Below are 19,045 nucleotides of genomic sequence, written 5' to 3' on the forward strand. Positions count from 1 at the left end.
GTTGATGATGTGCATGATCATGACCTACAGATCGCGTCTAAATCAGGCGCAGGTGATAAGCGATTTGGCAGTTGTTCGGACAGCTTCCATTCAACACGGCCGTTTAATTGTACGCACTGCATCTACCGGCAACATTTATTATTATAGCTCTTTCACATCATCAAAAACTTTGCGATACTTCGTCAACGAATGTCTAGTTTTCTTACGGCCCACATTATTAAGTAGGTACGGATGAGAGTAGGTAGGTAGGTAGTCAAGTAAAAACTGTTGTTTTAATAGAAGCTATAGCTTCTATCTATACTTCTATTTCTAAATTCTAGCGAAACTCTTAATTAGCGAATTTTGTTTGTAGGTATTAAGTATAACTAGTAGGTCAATTTTATTACTGATGCTATATGCTATAGGATATCCTAAATTATTTGGAATTTCACTATTGTGTCTTTTATCGCAATTTTGTCATATAATTTATAATACTCAATGACTTTTTGGTTTTATTCCTTCTCGTTTAAGAATACACATAAGTATGTCGACCGGTCTGGTCTAGTGGATAGTGACCCTGTCTGCTAAGCCGATGGTCCTGGGTTCGAATCCCAGTAAGGGCATTTATTTGTGTGATGAACACTAATATTTGTTCCTGAGTCATGGTTGTTTTCTATGTATATAAGTATGTATTTATCTATACAAGTATGTATATCGTCGCCTAGTACCCATAGTACAAGCTTTGCTTAGTTTGGGGCTAGGTTTGATCTGTGTAAGATGTCCCCTAATATTTATTTATTTATTTATTATTTATTTATTTATGTCTATTAAATTGAATTCGTTTAAAATGTTTTTATACAAAATGTACTTGTTATTTTTTACGTTACCTAAAGTTTTCAGTTCAGTTATCGGTTTCCGCCGAGCAGGTGCCGTAAAACGGTTATTAAACTCTTATCGCACATATTTCGCAATTATTTCAACCGACAACCAATTTTATCCATGGCGAAAAACTTTAATTAACTCTCGGAACTGAAAACTGCATCTAGTTACATGTTTCCAATTATGGATGCAAGTAAAGATTTTTAAATAGGTACTTAAATTACACAGCTACGCTACTAACTCGCTTTTTACCATTTATTCGGAATTTTACCTCAGAAATTAATAATTAATTAAGCCTTCATAATTAATTAATTTAATCTAAATGATATGCGGAATAATAGTGAGTATCCAATTGGTTAGGTAGTATCATATTTAAGATGACTACCTACCTCTATAGGATATGATACTTTTACATATTCTTGTTAAAATGTATGAATAGTTAGTTACCTAAGACTTGACACGTGCGTACCTGCTTATAATAATAAACTTAAAGTAAAATTACTGCACATAAATCACACGAGATCTATACCGTCAATGCCACATAGGCGTTGATATAATGCCGTTTTTCTGTATTACTCCAAGGTTATCAAATGTACGTAAAAAGAAGGCAGTCTTCCGATTCAGTGCCAAACTAGCGACCTCTACGAGACAACGGTCCAGTAGTTCCCACGTCCACTTCCTAAATCGCGAGATAAAAACCAGCATTGGTTTGTACTGAAGGTTCAGAACGGAATGGACAAAGGTTAGCCTAAATCAGTGCCTCGCTATTGTCTTTGAAAGTCAAAACCACGCTTGATATGATCTGGGTCCGAAAAAGAATTTTCTTGTATTATTATTTAGGTTGTTAGTTTTCCGAATGACTAGTACTAGTTTTGAATGATTTACGGTTAGTTTCACTAATAGACTTATATCGACCGCGTCGAAATATCGGGAGCTCGAAAACAATACAAAAGGTAATCATGGTCCATATCCATCGGTATCCATGGTCGGTGTAAGTCTAGTACTAGTAATAATAAAAATAAAATAATGAACGATGTTTTACATTTCTGGAACGTAGCAACCTTATATTAAGACTTCAGAAATCCGGGCACTATTAGGAATAACTAGCGACCCGCCCCGGCTTCGCACGGGTTAATAAATTATAAACTTAAACCTTTCTCAAGAACCGCTCTATTGATAGGTGAAAACCGCATGAAAATCCGTTCAGCAGTTTTTGAGTTTATCGCGAACAAACACACAAACAGACAGACGCGGCGGGAGAATTTGTTATATATATGAGGCATTTCGTCAAACTATTACGATATGAAATAGGTAAGATATGAAACTTTTAACGGTTCTAAATTACTCTAGTGGTCCCAAAAAGCCACATCGATAGAATATTTGGACACTTTGTTACCATCATGAGAATATAATCAATGACAAAGAAACAAGTAGTTACCTTTTGTGTGTCTGTAACCATTGATTGACACACTTTGCCTTGAGCGAGGACGCGTAATTGTAAACATACGTGACATTACTGTTTTCCTAAATCAATCAATCGAGCTGAATTTATGTACGTTCTGTCCACGTGTCCTCGAAAATTACGACTGAAAAGAACATTAAAACGACATTAAATTTGATGCTCATTTATTTATTATATTTGATAGCCTTTCACTTTGATAAGGATAGAGTCCATTAAATATTGTTTGTACACGCCAAGCCACACTTTTGACAATCGATACCCACTTTTCAACGGCGTCTTAAGTAATCATTTGTTTACTCATTCATCCAATCTGCCCATTTATTCACCCCAAAAATTTTCTTATTTTCATAATCAGAAGAAAGAGAAAGTAAACAGTCACTTTTAAAGTGATTTACTCTGTTCAGTAGGTTGCTTTTTCATTTTTCTAAACATACTTTTATAGTAAGACTACAAACTACTACTTATTTTATTCTCTGTAGGCAATATTACTTTAGTCATGTTTATAACAACACAAATGGTGCCGTGACCATGATAATATTTGTTGAAATTTTGTTTTCGGTCATTTTTTTTAAATTATAAACATGTTATGTAGAAAAACAACGTACCAACATCTTCAATTCCGTAACGAGCAATTTACGCAGTAGCAAAACTCGTCCGAAATCGTATTTTTCGGCTGTCACTATTATGCTTGTTAATGGCATAACATAATGGGCCACGCATTGATGTCAAGGCACCCCCGGCTGGCATCACCTGGTCGAGTCAACGCCAGCGCGGACGCCTGCGATGCACAAAAACTGGTACACATTACACCACTACTAATTATAAATATGAATACGATCACTTTTTTATGATTATTTTTATATTGATGAGTGGAAGTTATCCAAAGTATATTTGCGGGAAAGTTATCGTTGACCATTATATTTTATACGATTTGTAGTAGACTTTTGTATCTCGGCCAGCCAGTAAACTTTAAAATCACCGAAAATATTTGTCACTTGTCATACTTAAAACTAGAAATTGTAGTTACAATTTTTATACATACATATTAACTCACATTTATAACCGGGTCTATCGCGAATTTATTTTATAAGTAAGGTACCTTTATTTACCGACATTTCGACACAGGTTTCACTGGTTATGTTCGCAGGTACCTAACTGATGTCCCAGTTAATAAAATAAAATAAATTCGCGATAGACCCAGTTGTAAATGTGAGTTAATATGTGCTCAAAACTCGAAAGTTTTAAATGTTAGTAGTATAAACTAATAATATTGATAATACGAAGTTCAATATTCAATCATTAGGCATCAATTGATAGCGATTTAAAATCGATTGAACATCAATGGAAATACTATTTATTTACTACTCGAAGATTAATGAATACTGCCTGCGTGTACCGTAGTTAACTTCACTGCTATCGATTTTATACTAATGCCTTTTTGTTGTTTAAGCGTCCTGAATAAATGTTATTCTATTCTATGTTGTATGACGGATTGATTGCAGTCAACTTCAGACTCATACAAAAAAGTTTTTTAGATTTTTAGGCACATTCTAACTTTCAGAATACATATTTCCACATGTTGGCAATAACTCCAAACGAAAAAACTTTATTATTAAATAAGTTATAAACTGAAAGAGACGTCATCATAGTCACTCTCCGTGATTGTTATGGTTCTAGCTAAATTGGACATTCCATAGCTTACCTACTAAATAGATAAATTGGTTGTGTCATACTTATATGACACAACCAATTTATCTAGGACCCTAAATGACATACCTAATAATCGCGGAGCGTGATGGTACTAAAGAAAAAGTGACCAAAGCGCTCCAAAATCGAACCGGCGCGGCGTCTTAAGAATGATTCACGTTAGACCAGGCCGTGTCCGGGCCGGAGCTTCCGGCGCTTAATTTTCTATAACATGACAGGCGATCACGTGATGCTTTCCATAGAAAACGATGCGCCGCCGGAAGCCCCGGCCCGGACACGGCCCGGTCTAACGTGAGTTACGTGAGTCATCCTTTACGCTGCTTTTCTGATTTTCAGTAATAGGTAGGTACGTTGTATAAATAATAGTTTTGCATGTTTTAATACAATTTAACCTGTCTTTGTAGAAGTCTATTTGTATTCCCAAACTTCGGTAGTTAACCACACAAATGGCAATTTACTAAAACAACTTCACGTTGATATTTATTCACAACTTGGGTAGCTATTTTACTCGTTCATTTCGGACTTAAAAGGCTTTTACGAAATTTATTCGAGCTTTATTTAATGCTTATTTAAAATATCTAGCAGGTAATAAAAGATGAAAGCAGGAGCATTTGATTTTATTATAGAAGTTGCAGGAGAATTTTATGAAATTTTCGAACAAAAATATTTGTATAAGTAGATACTAATTGACAGTTTGTCCGTTTTCGAATTGGTTATATAAATGGATACTTTTACTTGTTAATAATACCTAGTAAAAAAAAACACAATTTATTTATTTATTATTCCAATTAAACCAATTTTATTCAAGATACATACGAATAAAGCCATGCTGTGTCAAATAGTGAAGGAAGCGAAAGGTGTATGTCAGGATCGTAGCAAGTGGAAATCTGTGGTCTCTGCCTACCCCTCCGGGAAATAGGCGTGATTATATGTATGTATGTAGGTATGTATGTGTCAAATTCAAAAGCAATTAGTCCACTTGAGCAAAATCGATGAGCGACGATAGCCTCGATGATACCTTTTAGACAGTTTACCCTACGGCCTAATTTACGGCCTCGCAGTCACGCGATCCGCGTTAAGTCCTTTTCCTCATTATGCTTTTTGTTTGACTTTTCCTTTTTAACAACTGCTTTTAATGCAGTTTAAGTACCAACTTCGAGTTATCGGGACAGATTAGGTCATACTTTCAAAATATGAAAGGAATATTTCAATCATTACAAAACAATATAACGTGACTGGAATATCACCGTACGTTCGAAAACACGTCCGAGATGACGCGATAAGCACGCGATACAACTATTTTCTCAATGAATTGCTTTATTTTATTGATTCACGCCTGTTTCGAAACAGTTGAGTAAAAATAAACTAAAAACCGTTAGGTGTTTCTAAACACATTTTCGTAGGCCGATACTTCATCAATTGTTTTACGATACATAATGTCTGTAGGTATCTAGTTTAATCCTAGACTATAATTAGAATTATAATAACAATATGCACGTAATTTTTATCTAAAACAATACCTACGACTTACGATATGCTACATTTAGCGCTTAAGGGCATTTAAAATAATATATAATAATTGATGGCGCAGAGCTAATAAGAAAGTGGTAGCCTAGTTGAACCCGAATTAAACCTACTTATGCAAATGTAAATAATACTCAAAGTCAAGGCAATCAAAAGACCTTGTTACACAGCTGCCAAAATTACCTAACATTCTCAAAGTAAGTCAGCTTTAATAAACATATTAAACAAGAATGTTATTTGTAATAATACTCAAGAAACTGAAAACAAGCCAACTCTAGCGAACGAACGTAGCCAAAAACAACGTATTGGTCATAATACACATTTAATCTATTTATTACATAACGGTATTTATTTATTATAAGTCAATTTATTTTCAGCGAATAGAGAACAAAAATTATTAAAAGTGGCCAGTGTTTATTTCAAGTAATTTTTCACAAACCTATCTATCTAGGATTTTAAATATATATGGCGTATTCATAAACGCGATACTGGCCTGAATTAGCTATGGATCGTTTGTCTGTATCTGTCATTTTGACTTATGTATTTGTAAGAAATCGATAAAACATAATTAAGGGGGGATAGTCGCTAAATAAACACAAGGTTCATAAACTGCCGCATTGGCCACATTCTTTCCGGGATTTGGACTAAATATAACTTCTATAAATTATGTCTTACGATGCAGCTGTCACGTGAATGAAAATGACAGTTATTATATGTCTTTATTTGTTATCGGTCATCTTCCTGCATTGGAAGCTCCTTGTACTGCCAGAAATATTATGGGAAAAGAAAATTCGAGAAGATCTGCTCCCATGAACTGCGAATATATAGTTGGTCAAACCAAATTTGTCAGTAAATAAGAACAAAAGAACTATACTCATCCTTTTTTTAGAGTGCTAGTACTAGTGTAAGATAAAGATAGTATGATTCTGTCCATCTATGTTTGAAATGAGACAGTCCTTTGACAAACTATACAGAATATGCTATTTCAGCGGTTCTCAATCTTTTTTTTTACGGAACCCTTTTGGAAAGCGAAATACTTGATGGAACCCTACAATAAAACAATAGTCACTCACTCAAGTAGGTATCGAAGGTGGCGGCATAGTAAATTTTTTCGAGGCGACTAAAGCATAGTGTTCTAAATTCTTGCGGAACCCCTGCAGGGGTGTCGCGGAACCCTAGGGTTCCGCGGAACACACTTAGTGTATGGCTGTGCTATTTCAATTTGAATTCAATATTCAAATTTCAATTAATTTTGGAGAACTAAAGTTATCAAAACCGTTAGCGACTTATATTAGTTTAATTCAATCTTTCAATCATTCCTATAATTTATTCCAGTGATCAAGCCAGAATATTCTGCCTATACCTCATGACTTACTTTATAATTATAATTAATGCAAATAGTCGGCTACTTGTATTATTAATATTATTATTCTAATTAGCATCTAGTCTGCAAAATGATTAAGACTTTGTCTCTATGGTAATCTGAAAGACGTTTCAATCTCCAAACCAAAAAGAAAATGAAATGACTGAAATTGAACTGACAGAACAATATAAAATGTTTATATTGAAAATACCCTGAAGGTTAAGCATTTCACTTTATTTTTACATTTATCGTATATCGTACGAAATAAATATGTATTTAATATTTCAATGCAAATTCTTATCGAGAAATACAATATTTTTTACTCCTATTATTATTCCCGTTGTTTTTTTGCTACGATTTCAACTGGCTACTTTGTTACCTAAAGGTAGCTAATAAATTAATTTTCTATATCCACATACGCTTATTGAGAAATGAAGAATAAGTAATTAAATTAAATTACTTTATGTAAGCAAATCAGTATCAGTAGCTAGGTAGGTATAGTACGACAAGAAATTGTAGAAAATTAATGAGGGCGCCACTTTCTACGTAACTGACACATTTTTGACGTAAAATGCTTAAACATGGCAACAATTTAGTATGGATTTATTTATACTTGGTCAAGCAGATCTTGTCAGTAGAAAAAGGCGGCAAATTTGAAAAATGTAGGCGCGAAGGGATATCGTCTCATAGAAAATTTGAATTTCGCGCCTTTTTCTACCGACAAGATTTGCTTGACCATCTATAGTTCCATGTTATTTAATTTCTACTATTTTATATCGCACTATAGTTATAGTTAGAGGTGTACAAGTATTCATACTACTATCTTAATACTGATTATACTTATAAGCCTGTATAGGCCCCGAATTGAATATGCCCCACAAGCGCACACAGCGTTCACGGTTAGTTATCCACGAGCGACGCGACGGCTCACTGTGTCTGCCTATTCGTCGGGATTAATCATTGTATCCTGATTGCGTGCTGCCGTACGGAAACACGTGCGGGCGATAATCGACTCTACTGGCCATGAAACTAATCTTAAATTGCTCTGCATCTCCTGGAACGACGTAATCGTAATGTACTGCAAGGACAAATATTTTTTTACTGGAAAGATATGTTCATGATTTTGAATATGGCCTAATATTATTAACATGGATTCCATTTTTAGGGGCAGAATTTAAATAAGTGAGAAAAAATAAGCGAATACCTACTTAAAAATTCTACACATCAGGCAGAAAATGGGTCAAGTAATTTATTTCAATTTTGGTCCCAAAAGTAATTCAGGATATTTCAGACTACCCTGTGTGTGTAATGTGTTTCCCAGGCGGAAACAAACAGCACATCTTAGCCCGTGATAATACTAGCTAGAGAGAAAGTAATAATAATAACACTGGTCCGCTGTCCGTCTGTTCGTATGCCAACGACACGGGACACTTAGGGGCTATTCATAAATTACGTCATTTCAAATTAGGGGGGGGGGGGTCTGGACATCGGATGACGGTAGCATGAAGTAGAAGGAAATGAGGTCATTTGAAGCATGATTTTTGGATGATTATAGGGGGGGGGGGTCCAAAATCGTCAAAAATCGATGACGTAATTTATGGACAGCCCCTTAGTATAAATTATCCAATTTCTACTGGCAAACGTTCAAGATTCCCACGATATGCCGTCATAGCACTTCCGCGGATATTTACGACGCCATCTCGTGGTATAATAGTTATGTCATAATTCAGAAGTGCAACGAACAAGTAGAATAGATATAAAAAATTGACTAATTTGATAAATCATCTAACAAATAAGACGATTGTAACGGCGCCTCATTCATTAGGTATTCAAAATCTCTCAATCAATAAAATTTGCGTCTTCTCCAGAAATACTTCTTACGTTCAAAATAAGACATGTTATTTACGTTATTTTATTACGAGTTTATTTTAATTTCTTAATAAACCAACCCTGTCCTGCAGCCAAAGTTAAAATCAAAACACGAAAATAATCCAGGCACGCTCGAAATGTTTCACATTTATCACTGTGAACATTGTTTATTTTGATCTTACTAAGATTGATTAAGAGCTTGTTTACTTTGAATAATGGTTAATTAACATTTTGTCCAAAAGTCTACATTTTATTTCAAGGTTTAAAGTTATTTATATGCATATGAATGAAAAGATTGGAGTTCTAAAGCTCAGTATGTCAAGTTATTGACATAAATAAGTACAGAAATCAATGACTTTGATTCTAAAAATTCTACTAAGCTAAGTATTAACTAATATAGGTCTAGAGAGTAGTATATTTTATTTTAGATGCACGAATGTTCTGATTTGTTTTAAACATAATACTTACTCTACTATAGGTAGGTATGGCTAAAGTGTGCCACTACCATCAGATCGTACAAAGTCATATTACATTTTTGTAATATACTATATAAATATAATCGTTGGTCACAGAATACAGAATGTAGGTATCCATAAACCGTCTGGGTGAATCCAGCGATCGATTTAGGCTAATCCCGTTTTGGCATAGGCTAATGTTAGGCTTGACCTAGAACCGGCGTATATCGATTGTACGCCTTATAATAACGTTACTGCAAGTTCTTTGAAGTTAGCGGTGCAATATTGTGAAAGTTAAATGAAGTTGAAAAGAGTTAAGTAGTTGGATTGCTGATTTCAAACATTGTGACTATTTTGGGATTGACAGGTGATGTTGTCTAGCTCAAATGTAATACTTGTATTGTCTTAAGGATCAAATGGCATAAATCAAATGTATTACTACTAGTATCAATCACTATTTAAGTGTAACTATCAATCCAACCTCAGGGCCTAAGAAGCAATCATGCTGTAATAAATCTAAACTAAAATAAACTAACACTAAAATGTAAATTAAACTATGCTAACAATTTTGAATGATTCACGATTAGTTTCACTAGACTTATATTGACCGGGATATGAACCGTGATTACCTTTTGTATTGTTTTGTACTGCGTCGAAATATCGGGAGCTCGAAAACAATACAAAAGGTAATCACGGTCGATATAAGTCTAATAAGCTATGCATTTTTTTATTTGATAACCTTCTTCTTTTATAAATTAATGTCCCTATTTTTCAAACGTAATATCACGAGTAACTGTACGGCGCCGCTAATCCTGATTTGCCATCCAATACGAATCCAATTTATTTTTACTACACGTGGTGGATACAGCGTCTGATCTCCAAAATTGATCTTTTATTTTGGTTATTCAGATAATTTATCAGATAATTATAAAAGCAATTCATGTTTCTGACATCTGACCAGATCATTTGCTTTAATATCCGACAGAAACGCCGGAAATATCGATCACTGTCGAAAATTGGCAAGTAAATTAAACGATACACAGGGCTCGATTAGAGTTGATTTGTCTTGACTGAAGCTACGAAGGCGACAAACGACAACGACAAATACATCCACGCGACGACATGACTAATGAAAACTGCCTTTAATATTGTCACTGTCACTGTGACTCGTTAAAGTGTCATTCTATGGAACTTGCTAACTATGTAAACAAACCGCCATATTGAAATTGTCAAAGAATTTACTAGTGACTTTTGTTTGCATAGTTAGCAAGTTCCATATAATGACACTTTACGTAATTGTGTACCTACCAATAAAAGTATATCATTTCTTAAATTTTAACAATGCCTGATAGCTTGACTCCCCGTGACCAGAATTATAAGAGTAAGATGGCATATAGCCACTTCTGTATGTGTAGTCAAAAGAAAATTGGGCTAGTAAATTATCAAACAAAGGCATTTTGTGTAAAAAAAAAAGTATCGTATTCATTATGCCGACAAATGCTCAAAGTCGGAATTAAAAATGCAGTCTCACAGAAATTCTAGATTTTTTAGACAGGTATATTAATGTTTTTTTCATCACAGCCCTATGTTACTGCGATATTTTTTTAAATCCCCGAGTTTGTATTACTCAGACCGCGCTACTCACGCTTTGACATAGTTTAAATCCTTGAATCCAAGTCAAGTTCCAACTGCACCTATTGGGGTGACGATGACTCTATATTTTCTAGACCTATTGAAGATTGTTTACAAGCACTTGTTGGAACAGATGGTAATAGGTAAACATTGAATCAGTTTGTATTTAGCTACCTAATGAAATGGCAAATGCGCAGTTGAAACATGACTTTTATCGCAAAAAAGCACATCGACATAAAAGGTAATATTTTGTTCCATCCAAAAGATTTTGAACATAGGGTTATTGAATAATAATATGAATACCTATCTAATTCATATCACCTTTTTCAACCAGTAATGGCGTGCAGAAATAAAAAGTCTTAATTAATGAACGTAATCGAGTGAGAATGCGAATGATAGTGAGAGCGGTAACACTGTGAGTGAAAAATGAAATGGGGTATACATATAGTGAACTATAACTATGGTATGTGGATTAGTAACTACTTACCTAATTCGCAGCACGTCGTTACTCTTCGAAATAGTTAAATATTTATAAAAGTCACTGTGGTTAACTAGGCCACGAATGTAACAAATGTTCCCTTGAAATATACCTTTAAATGTATCATCATCTTCCTCCGTTATCCCAGCTTTTTGCCACGGCTCATGGGAGCCTGCTTGGCAACTAATCCCGAGAGTTAAAACCTATCTTTACCTTATAACCTTCCAATGTATATAAAGCCAATATAATAATATGCTTTAACAAATTGCGTCAGTGAACCATCTGTTTTGTAGTCTGTGACGCAGTGAAAAACAATGAAATAGTTATTTGTTTAGCTGTAACGCCGTTGTGTAATTGTACACAGAAGTGACAGAAGTGATTAGCCTCGCCTGACGACCGGTCAAAGAATCTCTTTCACACTGTGTAGGTTAGCTAGGATTGTTTTCATGATATTCAATTGTTCATAGACCGTGACGGCCGATTGCTTACAATTAAACAATACGATCAGGGGTCTTCGCATCGTCAACTCTGTTTTGTTAGTTTGTATTATATTAAATAGACCTTGTATTTCATCATGCACTAATAAAATCAACACGTATCCGTCATAGGGGCTATTCCGTTCACGAGCGGATTTTTCTTTATCTTGAGTTTCAATCATAGGAAAAAAAACCATCTGCTTTTGATTGCTGAAACAAAAAGCAATCGCGGCTTTGTCGCTGAAATTATCAATTTTGTTCGTTGTTCGAGAAAAACGCTAGTAGACGGAATATGACGGAAGGAGCCACTTTCAGCTGTGTGTAGCACATGTACGAAGTTAATAAGTTTTTGTTTTTAAAGGAAGGTAAACGTGATAATTTTTATATCTTAATTCTAATGACAGCCTGTGTGTCAACTGCTTTACCATTACACCTATGAGTTGTTATTGAAAATGTAGTAATGAGACAATATTAAGCACTCTAATTTTATAGGTACGTATAGTATTCCTAATAAGTATAGTAGGAAACCTACAAGTAGTTCTCTTTTAATGCTGACGTTTGCCCTAACATACCACATTTAACAGTATTACCACGCGTAAGTTCCCAGTGGGTACCTAGATGTGTATTCGTAAACGTCCCATACATAACTATAAGGTATAATTATAAGCCATAATTACCATCAGACGTTATGGTCGTTATTATGCAAATTGGCTCACATTAGAACAAAACCTAAAAGGAATGTACTCGTATTTTAAAACAGCATCGTCCAAAATCGCAAAGTGCGCATTGCCCACTTTAACCGTGCCAGTTTCCATGACGTCACAAGTTATCTCAGCAGACAATCTGTGTGCTGCGTTATCTAGTCCGCACAGGGCCGGATTAAGCATGTCGGGGCCCCTAGGCAGTGCGGCGCTCGGGGCCCCCTACAGTCAATTCTGCACACAGCATATTCAGTACAGGGAAATAAGTTTGCGTTTTTAATTTTAATCTTCAGGCGTCGGCCAAGCCGATCCAAATCGAACGATGTCATTTTCGCTCTTATTGCGTGGACATAAAGCTTTATTCTATCGGTTTTTGCCGATTCCGCGTCGCGTCAAGTGTGGGGAGAGCCCTTTAGGCTTAAGGCCAATTCCCAGTGGAATACCAAAGATGTGAGCTTCAGCGTCACTTTTCTATCTACCTCTAATGGCAAATTTTAAGCGAGGCTAAAGGCCAAGTTCAACTAGTGCCGCAAAGTTGATTTTCTCAATAGTTAATATTTTGCGAGGCTGAACAGCGATTGTCCGACCATAAGACCAAACGCCGAATCAACCTAATAATAAAGAATTTCCATATGTTAAAATTACTTAAATTACTAGAGTTAGACCAAGATAAGCATGCAACAATTTTGATAGCACTCGCAGTGCAAGTGTTATTTTAAACGTCAAAACTTCTATGAAATTATGACGTATAAATAACACTTGCACTGCGTATGCTATCAAAATCATTGCAGACTTTTCTTGGTCTAACTCTATTCATTCACCAGTCGAGCGAACATGTAGATGATACAGGATCAACTAAGAAACCAAAAATTAACGCGAGCGTAGCGAGCGCGAAATTTTTTGTTAACAATATCGCAAATTGTGAAAGCGTGTTAAAAGGCCGAGTATCGATCTTCATCTGGGCCTAAAAGTCCGAAGTGCCCCAGTGAGGTGAGCTTTCATGCGAAGTCAAAGTCTTGCTTCATCAGGCTTCAGGATAAATAGTTGAGCACAGACACGAACCAATGTCCATTGTATTAAAAAGCGAGACCGCAGGCCGAGCTTAGCGCAGTGAGGCCAAAAAGGCTAAGCTGAAGTAGAGGAGATGTGGAACACAAACCAATGGTAAATTGAGGTAAAAAGGGAGGCTGAAGGTCGAGCATTCCTATGAAAACCTGGGGACACGTTCGTCTTCTTTCTTTTTCTTTGTTTTAATCAATAGTCCTCGTGATTCTGAGTCGGAATAACCCAAAAGTTGTTGGTTGTTCGAACAAAAGTGAACCATTTTTCCTGAAAACCCCTATTATTACCACAGGGTACGCAGAATACGCCCCGTAAACTGTAACGTATTGCTTCAATCTTATTACAGTACTTCATTAATTTAAAGAATGGATCGAAAAAAACAATAACAAAGCATACTCATTATTATAAGAATAAAAAATTTACTCATGAATTTTGTCCCTATGGAAAAAAAAAATTTTGGTGCGCGCTGAGCCGCCGGGGCCCCCTAGCCTAGGCGGGGCCCCTAGGCAGTTGCCTACTTTGACTTAGGGTTAATCCGGCCCTGAGTCCGCAGTCAGATGCGGCCGGTTGGGACAAACAAGGATATTGAATGATGGGGTCACTTCCCCCGGCCTTAAAAGTTAAAATGCATCCGTCGAACGTAATTGAAGTGTGGAACGTAAATTTGCACGATTTAAGTATCAAGGCTTTTGTAAATCTAACGTTTGTGGCTAGCTTTATTTTGCTTTTGTTGAAATATCATACACGTTGGTATAATTGGGACACGAGTATTCTACCGTGCCTAGGGACCCAGATAGAAATCGGCCCGGCAAAGCTCACTACAATTATGTATACATGAGTCACAGTTCAAAAATATTAGGTAGGTGCCTGTTATGTTCGGTGATCGATATCCATTGATTGGTTGTTGTCAATGGGGCGCGTCATGGTGCTGTGATTTGTTAGTAGGTCATATAAAGTTTCATGTTAGCACTAGCAGCGACTATTAGTACCGACAGTCTATATGATCGGTGCTGAGAAAGGGCGGTTAGTATTTACTACAAGAGTACAAATCCGCCACTGGATACTGCTTCGAAATATCTCTTAAAACGAGGAAAGCTCCTAATTCAATCTACTAGGGGAATGTACGGTGATTACTTATCGAAGTACCTACATACAAGAAACAAATCAAGATCATATTATGTTTTTTTTATACGGTACCTAATCAAATGTGAACTGTGCAAGCTTGCATCCATGGGAACTCATTACAAAAACCATGTTACGCCTCAGAGCGCAGCAGCATTCATGAATGGATTGACATTGGCATACGACGCGAACTTCCAGGGTCAATATGATTGGACTCGTGTTCTGTTTTTTAACTTTTTTACTACACCAAGATTAGTGAGTAGACGTCAGATGAGCCATGTTATGGGATATTAGCAGTGGGGAGACCTTTCGGGCAAACTCGGCTCCATTCGGCTCCATTCGGCTCAGCATTGCTCCGAGCAATTATTAGGGTTGGCACCACTTGACGTCCTTTTGCGTGCAAGACCACAGATAAGATAATGACTTGAATTTTGACAACCCTAAATAGTTGAAAGGGATAGTGCCATACATTAGAAAGGAATAGCATGATTAGTCCCTGAATCGCTGTCAAACTACTGGTATTAGTACTATTTGACCGTAGGGCAGAAGTCACATGATTCTGAATGTCATTCCTTCTACCTTAAAGCAAGATCGTCAACAGTCATACAGTATGCTAATGATTTATTTTTTTGTTTCAGGTAATTAAAACATAACATGCTTCAAATTAGAACAGCCACTTAGAGTTATTTGTAAGTAAGCAATTAGTACTTTCAATGTCAAGTTCGAGACAAATATGGAACGGTCGATCAGTTACTTTATTGTGTTTTGTGCTCCTTAAAGATTTTCCGTAATTTATTTATTTGGAAAGCAAACAGAAATAAGTGAGCAGGAGATAAGGAGACACAGACACACTAAGGACATTCACTTATTTCCTTAACAGCTCTCACTTATTTTACTCGTCACAAATACGGTGCAAAGGTGCGCGATTGCCAGCGTGGCTCGAGGATAGCGGGACGGCAAAAGAGGCGTAGGACGCGCCTTTATGGTTTAATTGTCTTAAATGTCGCGAAAACAAGAAAATTGTGACGTTTCCAACAGCTTAAATTTTACAAACATACACACATGCGGCGGTCCCTACATTTTAACAAACAGACGCATGCGATAGGGGCACTTCATTAATGGTAACGATTTACGTCATAACCTAATACTATTTAGACTGCCCGGTTTTAAACCACAGCGCTGGGGACTCCGCCGCTCGCTACGTAGCGTCATAAATAAAACGTGTCACGCGCCGAGCCAGCTCTATCAATGGCTGACATTGGCACACGCCGTTAAGTGCCAGGGCCACTTTTTTAATCATCGTACGTGGTATTGATTTAATCATGTAATCAATCACGCGCATTAAGATGCATTTGATATTCCTTATGACTACCGAGTTAGCTCTTTAGCGCCCACGTCCACTTTTTAACAACATATTTTTCCGATGTTCTTAGTGAGAAAATGCATGAAATAAATACTAGAATAGATAATAAAATTTTGAGCCCTAGCTCAGGTGTACCCAAGCATGTACAACGGGCGCTAATGGGTTGAAAAATACTTAATATAAAATTATATATATATATTATTTTAATTATGAAGACGACATAACGTGACTTTCGTTTCATTCTTTGCCCAAAAAGTTACAACGGTCGATGAATGTGACATTGGCAGACGCCGGCGTTCGCCAGGGCCGTTAGTTTTAATTGGATTAAGAGAATACAAGGGGTTTATTATGATTATGGCGGGTTTATTATATGGTATTGTGGGATTAACATGACGTATTTTCTGCGTTATGCTTTAGTTTTTGCAATACTTGTTTAGCGACTTATTTTGTTGTTAATTTGGTGACGCTTAGGTTAATTTATATTTTAAACGAAACGCTCTAATGGCGTTTTTTTATAAACGTCTGTTAAATCTAACAAACAGTTGATAATCGTTTGTTCCTATCCCTATCCGTCACTTTGACAATTCTGTTTGTTAGAAAGACAAAATTTAACGGAGGTTTAAAAGAGCTTGCTAAGTTTTATGAAAAAGGGGGTCAATTATCATGGTTTGTTTATCATGAATGAGAATGGCTGTTTGCCAACATCGTGGTGCCTATACTACCTAGCAAAAACTTAGTTAAAAACTTGGGTAAGCTGACTAAGGTACTTTTTTAATTTTCTTTTTTTTATGTACTTTTTTGTCAAGCTAGTTACAATACGGCACAGCCGTTACGTCAATGAAATCTAAATTAGGTCTGAAACCAGACTTTGAAACAGGCGAGGCCTTTTCCAAGTCTTAAGGGGCCCACTGATTAACAGTCCGCCGGACGGTATCGGCCTGTCAGTTGTTCGGAACTGTCAAAATTTTGTTCTAACTGACAGGCCGTTGCCGTCCGGCGGACTGACAATCAGTGGGCCCCTTTACAATGGCGGTTACAGTAGGTAGCTGTTTGCGTGACAAATAATCAGGTTAGAATTGCGAAGTGTGTATTATTTATTTTATTTGTTACCTATTTATTTTGTCTTCAAGCCAACTAAGTAGAACTAGTTTACCCTTTGGGTTAGGAGGTCAAAAACATATTTCATAAAAAGTTATCGTGGCACAGTTAGGGTAACTGTTGTAGCAAATCTGACTCCAGGAGCATTTCGATTTGGAGGTATGTATTATTTTTAGAAGCTATGAAACAGACCACCAGGTTAGTCATTGAATAATGCAAATCATTTGTTTATTTCCAAAACACTTCAATAGCTCTATTTGTCGTTCATAAGCGCATTGTAATATGCCTACTTGAATAAAATATATTTTATCTTTATATTTATCAATAGAAAGATATCCGTGAATCAATGTAAAATATCTGTAGGTACCGTTCCACATTTATTTAGATTAATAGGGAGTTGGATTATTGTAAATTTTGTAAAAGACAACTAATTCATTTTAGGTTCTATTCTATTAACTAATTGATAAGTACCTGTACCAACACGTGAAATAGCTCGCTTTATACTAATATTAAATTTATTTAAAATTCTTGATAACAATAGGAACGAAAATATAAAATATAACCCCGACTCCTCGAATTCAAATTTAACTACTAAGGCCCACTTGCACCATCCCACTAGCCCAAGGTAACCCGTTAAACCGTTAACCCATTGTCAAATTGTACTGGTAACCATGGTAACTCCACGTTTAACCGTTAACCCCGGGTTAGTGATAGAAGATTGATTAACTAACCGTACAATTTGATCACCAATTACAATCAGTGCGCGACCCAACTGAAGGTCACGACTGCGGCTGAATACACACGAGCTAGGACCTTAACACGGTTACGCAAGGTTCAGATTATATTAGCACATATTAGGTACTTGCTGCCTTCTATGGTGAGTACATAGTGCAAGGTACAGTCAGCATCAAGAATACCGTAACAAAAATAAATATGTCTCTATAAGTAGAACAATCAAACTATTGCATATACTTTTATCTCTATTTGGAATAAGTATTTGAGGGTAACATATAAGTAGGTACCTACTTTTGGTGCGTTATTTCATACATACACTACTTTTGAAGCTGGCTGTACGCAGGTTTTCGATTATCAATGGCTAAAAATTAATAGTATCTAAGGGGTCATCCATTAATTACGTCACACGTTTAGGGGGAAGGAGGGGTCAAGAAAATGTGACATGTTTTGACATGGGGGAGGGGGGAGTCACAAACATTGTGACGTCACTTTAACTTCATCAGTAACCGAAAATTAATTTATATTTTTTTATTCGCTGTACAGTTAAATAATGAGTTTTTGGAAGTAATTTTCGTTCCTAATTGGTTTTGTGTTATAAAATTACTGATATTTCTTTTTCCAAAAATATTTTTCATTAAAAAAAATAATGCCGAGTTACTATTACCGATTTCGTTGAAAACAAAATTGCCTAAAATGTGACGTCACACCAGGTGGGGAGGGATTTGCAAAATGTGACCAAGTGTGACAAGGAGGGGGGGAGGGGTCAAAAAACCTAGAAATTCGTGTGACGTAATTAATGGATGATCCCTAATACATATATTTCTTGCTTGGGAATATATGAATAAAGTTACGATTTTATTCTAATAGATCATTAAAAAGGATTGGTTCTGTAAATTTCCACGGACCTTTTCTATTTAATTTCATGCCGCATTCAAAATGAATGTCCAAACATAATTATTTTCCGATAGGTATGTCTAAGTATATAATTTATATACACAGTTTTAGCTAAATAGGTACATATTGCGTAATTAATAGGCCTTATTTCCGCTTGCAACGACCGTCATGTTAGTAACAGTGGTTAGTGCGATAACAACAATCGATCACTCAAAAAAAAGAATCTAGTAAAATAACATTTACCAT

At 36.0% G+C, this 19,045-nt stretch overlaps 1 protein-coding gene and 1 long non-coding RNA gene across 3 annotated transcripts in view; both read left to right on the top strand.

Annotated features, from left to right (window-relative positions):
- Positions 1-19,045, top strand: part of LOC134792774 (uncharacterized) — a 361,091-nt gene that overhangs the window by 150,062 nt on the left and 191,984 nt on the right. The gene's annotated exons all lie outside the window — the stretch shown is intronic.
- The window catches only part of LOC134792773 (protein Tob1), a 66,099-nt gene that overhangs the window by 906 nt on the left and 46,148 nt on the right, over positions 1-19,045 (top strand). The window lies entirely within an intron of this gene.

This window comes from Cydia splendana, chromosome 8 (assembly GCF_910591565.1).
Source record: "Cydia splendana chromosome 8, ilCydSple1.2, whole genome shotgun sequence".
Classification (NCBI taxonomy): Eukaryota; Metazoa; Arthropoda; class Insecta; order Lepidoptera; family Tortricidae; genus Cydia; species Cydia splendana.